The sequence below is a fragment of the Martes martes genome (genome assembly GCF_963455335.1).
Source record: "Martes martes genome assembly, chromosome: 12".
NCBI classification, from domain to species: Eukaryota; Metazoa; Chordata; class Mammalia; order Carnivora; family Mustelidae; genus Martes; species Martes martes.
The window spans coordinates 93,053,170-93,059,169 of NC_137900.1; positions in this window are offsets into that span (position 1 = coordinate 93,053,170).

The window sequence follows — 6,000 nt, forward strand, 5'->3', positions numbered from 1 at the left end:
CCCCACTACCCCTCCCCAGAGGGAAGGACAATGGTGGTGAGGAGGGGGGGGAGGGTCTCGCTGGCCTGGCCAGGCGGGCGGGAACCATTGTGTGTGAGGCCCTGAATGTTTGCACTGCAAGTGCCTTGGCTGCTGAATGGGGCACAAGCATCCCAAGAATGCTGCCTGAGCCTGCAGACGGCTATGCTCTGGAGCACTTGGCCAGCCCAGCACATCCTTGCCAAGCTTCTGAATCTTCCTGTCACTCACACCTGTTGGGACGGAAGGTGGAGAGGGATGAGGTTAGCCAGGTTTGGGCACCAGATGGGAGTGACCAAGGGCCGCCAAGCACAGTGGTATAGGTTGTGCACTGCACAACACCAGGGTGGCCTGTTCACCTAGGCACCCGCCAACCACTACCTGTGACTCTTCGGCCTCCCAGTTGACCTCAGTGATCTCCAAAGTAAAACGGGACAGGAGATTCCTGTCCTGAGAGAGTATCTCTCAGCCCAAGGAGGAGGCAGGAGGGGAGATGGGGCAGAAGGACAGTGAAAGGAAGGAAATCCAGTGGGGCTGTGAGAAGGGACCGGCCTGTAGTCTGACAGGCCAGGGGATCCCAGACACAGTGGTGAGTCCATCCCGCAGATCAAGGGGGCACTGCCGGCAGCCCAGAAGGTGCACCTGCTTCCTGTCTGAAATGAGGGGGTGGGTTGGGGCCCGCACCCCCAGGGTGTGGGAGGTGAGTAGGCCGACAGACGGGGGAGTGAGCACTCCAGAAGTTGCTGCCCGTGGGGCTGGTGTTGCTCTCAGAGATGGAGGTGCTGGGCTGTCCTGTTAGGAGTGGGGGGGGGGCACAGGGAGGGAGCACCTGGCGGCAGAGGGAACCGTGAGGGGAAAGGCCAGGGAGCGTGAACGGTGTCGGGGTGAGATGGCGGCCAAGGGGCAGGCTGCCCATGGCATCAGCAACCGGCGAGGCTGGCACATGGCGGGGGAGGACAAGGGAAGAGAGTGGCTGGCTCGAGGGGAAAGGGACCCGGAGGGGCAGGCAGGAGGCCCAGAGGCCAAAGGGTCTGCCCACGTTCCCTGACCCAGCAGTGGGACTTTGCGCTGTCCCGGAAGCAGGTTTCCCGTGGAAGCCGTGGAGAACTTGGGGGTTGCAGGGCCCTGACCTGGCCCCGGCAAAGGGACACTGACAGGCAGCACGCCAGCCAGGACAGGGGCTCGGACCAGGCCAGGATCCCCAAGAGGCCTGAACTGGGGGAGGGCGGCTCCTCCTTTCTCTTTGTGAGCCAGTGGCTGGGCCCTGGCCGGCTCCCTGGGGACGACGCAGAGAGAGACGGACATTCTCGCCAGCTCCGAGGGGACAAAGAGGGGCAGAGCCCTCCCAGCCACACTGCGCTCTGTGACCTTGGGCCAGTGGCGCCCTGCCTCAGTTTCCCACCTGTACAATGGGCGTGGCCGCTGTCCTGGCCTGCCAGGGCTGAGGCGGGACTCTGGGACGCTGCTCCGTGGAGCTGGCGGAGAAGGTCCCCGTCGGTGTCAGAACAGGCTCCCTGGGGGACCCAGCACTGGGAGCAGGAGCACGTGGCAAGTGGGACAGGGCATCCGGTGGTGCTGTGAGGGCTGTGCTTTCGTGGTGAGGATGGGGACAGTGAGGCACAGAGAGAAGCAGGGGCTTGCCAAGGACACGGGGTGGGGTGTGGTGATCAGAGGGCAGACAGCAGGAGGAGATGATGGGGGCCCTGGTCACCAGGCCTGGCCCAGGAGTCATCGAAGCAGTAGTCTGGGCCATCTGAGGGGAGTCTCGGGGCACATGACCCGGGCCGCAGCTGGGGTGTGGGGGAGCCGGGCTCAAGTGGCATGTTCAGCAAGAGCCGTCTCCCTGACCGCTGACCCGACGTGACCCTGGCCAAGGGCCAGCTCGGACCACAGCTGTGTGCCTGGCAGAGCCCAAGCCACCAGCGTGCAGGAAGCTGTGTGTCACCGGGAGGAAGCCCTCTCTCTCCTCCTTCCCTCTCCGAAGCCGAAGCCGCTGCGGCTTCCCAGCCTGGACCCCCCCCCCCCAGCAACAACAGCCCAGTGGAGCCCAGGGCCGAGTGGGGTGCCCCGCCCCTGACACGCACGCACTTGCAGCCCGGGACAGTCACCCGGGAGCTGGCGGGCACGGAGCGGGTGAATGCCGGGGTTCGCCAGGCTCTAGGATCCCCTACCTTTCCCTCTGCACAGCGAGGCCGTGGAGATGAGTTAGGCCTGACCAGTGGTGGGGGGAAGGCCCCCCAAAGAGGGGACACTGGGCTAGAATGGGTGCCCGAGGACCATATCTCAGAGTCAGAGAGACGGTGGGGGTATGAGGGGCTGCACCTGGGGGACCCGGTGTGGTCTCCAGCTGTGCAGGGGGGAAGGCCTCCAGCGAGGGGCCAGGACAGAGAGAAGCTTCTGCACCACACCCTCCCCGGTCGTGGGGGTTGGCCCCCCATTTCAGGCAGGGCCCAAGTGCCCGTTGGGGCCAGCAGGAAGCAGGTCTCAGCCCAGCTCTGGTCCCTGGCCCAGGGTCCTGGCTCTGCTCCGGGGCCCCAGCTGTGTGCCTGGCGAGAACAGGGTGAAGGGAGGCCTGGGCTGGGGTCAGGGGCTGGAGGGACTAGAGGGTCGGGGTCAGCCACCCCAGATGTGGGTGGTAGGGCTGGCCATCTGGACAGAGTGGCGTGGCCTCGCAGCAGGCCAGCGCCCCCTCCCCAGGTTCTCCCAGGCCTGGCCCGGCCCTTGCCTGCCCCCCAGGATACCTGGGGAAACAAAGACCCGGGGCCCTTTGACTGGCTCTCACCTTTCCCTGCACCTCGGCCCGTGTTTCGGAAAAGGGGGCCAGTTCAGGGGACTCCCGGCCCATCCACAGTGAGGGACCTGGGTCCAAACCAGGTCACCTCCCTCCTGGAGCCAAGCTTGCTCCCCTAGGGAGGGGGACAGTGCCGGGCTGACCTCTGGGCACGGGACAGGACCAGGTGGGCCTGCTGCCCGGGGAGAGAGGCTTCACCCTACTCAGAACATAAAAGTGCCCACTTGACATATGTGTGTAAATGTTTATTTATTTTCAAGTTTTCTTTCTAAGTAATCCCTAACCCCCACGTGGGACTCAAACTCACGACCCTGAGACCAAGCGTCGCAGGCTCTACCGACTGAGCCGGCCGGGCACCCCAAAGATGGGCGCTCTGAAGGGAAGGATTTGGTGGCGTCTGGTACTTTCTCGCCACCGTGCCGCCGGCACCCGGTCCCGGTCCTCAGCCCGGAGCAGAGCCCGCTGAGCCCCCGGCCCCTGGCCGTCTCTGGGATTCCCTCCCGAGTACACATCCCCTCTACGCGGCCCGCCGCACGCGCCCCCCAGCCCGGCGCCGGGGCGTCCCGCAGAGCACACCGCGTTCCACGCTCCTTACGCTGCAGCGCGAGCCAGGGCTCGGCCTCCTGCCTTTACTCCTTCTTGAGACGTGCTGGGGCGGAGGCCAGCCTGTCCCGGCGAGGCCATCCCGGCCGTCCCCGGCTCCACCTGCGCACAGCCCTGTGAGGAAGCTGGTGCTGCCCCAGGTTCGGGGCGAGAACACTGAGGCCGCAGAGCGGGCTTCCCCGCAGGCCGCTGGGCTCGCCCCCCGCCCCACCGATGCAGGCACCGCGGCAGAGGCGCCGGAGTGTGGGGGCCGTCTCCACCAGGGGACAGGGGAGCGTGGCCTGGGGCTGGCCGGCAGGGAGAGCAGACGCACGCCCCGCTCAGCCTGAGGAGCCGGGGCGTCCCGTGGGGGTGCCGCGCCGGGGACCCTGTGCTGAGCCGGGGCAGCCGTGGGGCTTTAGGCGGAGTGTCCAGGCCCCTAGGGCTGTGCAAGGGAGAAGCTTCCAGGAGCTCCCTCAGGAGCGAGGCGAGAGGCGAGGCGTCCTTGGCGTCCCAGGCTCCCCGGGGCCAGGGGAGACCCAGATCTGCGCACGGGACCCCAAGCCCTGGCTCTTGGCTTGTGTGTGGTCCTGGGGGCTTTGCGTGCTCTGCTGGAGGCTCAGACCGTCTCCCCAGAAATGTTTCAGCACCTGTGGGACCTTGGAGAGGTGCTGAGGCAGCTGTGGGGCGGCCCGGTTGGAATCCCGCCGCTACCTGTCCTTACCATGGGTCTCGGTTTCCTCATCTTTGAATGGCCCTACCTCACAGGTTTGTTGTGATGACAAATCAAAAGAAATCAGTGTGGGGGGTGCCCAGCCAGCTCAGTGGGGGGACCGTGCGACTGTTGATCTCGGGGTCCTGGGTGCAAATCCCACGCTGGGCATAGAGTGCACTTAAAAAAATGTTTTTAAAACAGCAAGCGGTCAGAGTGGTGCCCACTGGTACGAGGCCGGGCACGGTCATTCCACTGCCTCCCCCCACCCGAGCTGCAGGACTGGAGTGCCCTGCGGGAGCCTAGCCCCTGGGACCACCCCTGCCACGTGGGGAGGGAAGGCCCATCTGTGGCCGCTCTGGGAGTGGGGTCGGGGGAGGACTGCAGGCTCGCTGTGCAGAAGCCGGATTCGCTGAGCCTTGCCCATCCGGGGACACTCGCTGGGCCTGCTCCGTGCCAGGCCCTGCGGGCACCGGCTGGACCTCCCTGCCCACCAGAGCCCCGAGGCAGTACCCAAAGGCAGCGGGACTGGAGCCTGGAACTGGAGCTTCTCCCAGGGGTCCAGCTCAGCCCTCCATCCCTTCCCCGCGCTCAGCCCAGCCGGCCTTGGGAGAAGCGCTGTCTGGACCCCCAGGTGCAGAAGCGAGTCCTCCTCGAAGGCCAGCGCACTGGAGCTCCAGGCCGCTTTCAGGGCGGGGACGCCAAGCCCCATCCATGTCCTCATTAAGGCCCCACAGGGTGTGGGGGTGGGAGAGGAGGTAGCAGGGGGCTGGGGCCGTAGTGTAGACCCCACGGCCAGCCATGCATCCCGAGGGCCCGGGGCTCAGAAACCGCCTCTGAGCCGGTGGGGGGCCAAGCACCAAGAAGGGGTGGTCCTGGCTGTGAGAACTGGCCGCTTCCCACCGACTCCCCTGCGGACCCCCTGGGGCACATGCTGACCCAGGGACAGACGCTGGGGGCCTGGGTGGAGGGCCTCTGCGTCTGGGGTGAAGGTCGAGCCCATAAACCACACGGTTTTGTAAGATGGTCCACACCACGGGCCACGAACGGGAGCAGAATGTGGCAGGAACCCACGCGGCTGTTTCCCCAGCGGCCGGGGGTCTTAATTCACGTGGGCACGTCGTGGGCAGGTCGTGCCTTTGAGGCTCTGTCCGCTCTGGCCGGCTAGAGCTCTGGGCTGAGGCCACGCCGTGCTTGGCCCTCCCCACCGCCCATCACAGAGCCAGCATCTCTAACTCTGCTGGAACTTTCCACAGACACGACTTTCAACAGCTGCACGTCCTCGGTCAGGCAGATGAGCGCGGGTCTCCGCGGGCGCCTCCCATCCGGGCCGATCCCGGTCTCTGACGGTCACACCGACTGCAGCGGGAGGGGCCTGGGAGGCAGGCTCTCGGGCTTCGCCGGAGCTCCTCGAGACAAGCTCCCGGGGGCAGAACACCCCTGGCTCCGGACCACGGACGTCTTCTACTCATCCCTACACAGGGAAGCAACCTGGACCGGGGCCGGACCTTCCGCTGAGCCGTCCTCTGCCCACACCGCAGAGGCCCGGGAGACGTGCGCTCTGGCTGAGCAGGGTACCTGCGCGGATCTCACCCAATTTCAAGGAATTCTCACACCGTGGGATGCCGGGGTCAGGTTTCCCCTGGGAGTGGTGACTCAGAGGTCCCCAGAATCCGCCAAGGTCTGGGGTGTGCTGACAAAGGCAGGCTGGGGTCAAGGGTGGGCCACCAGACCCAGAAGCAGAGACCGGCCGCTGACTCCTGGGGTCACCTCGAGCCGGTCCCCTCCCCACTGGGCCTCAGTTTCCCATGCACAGCTCCAGCTGGCAAGGAGGGGCATAGGACTAGGGGCCATGCTGGTGGGGGGGGGGCAGGTCCTTCCGCAGATGGGGCCCCCA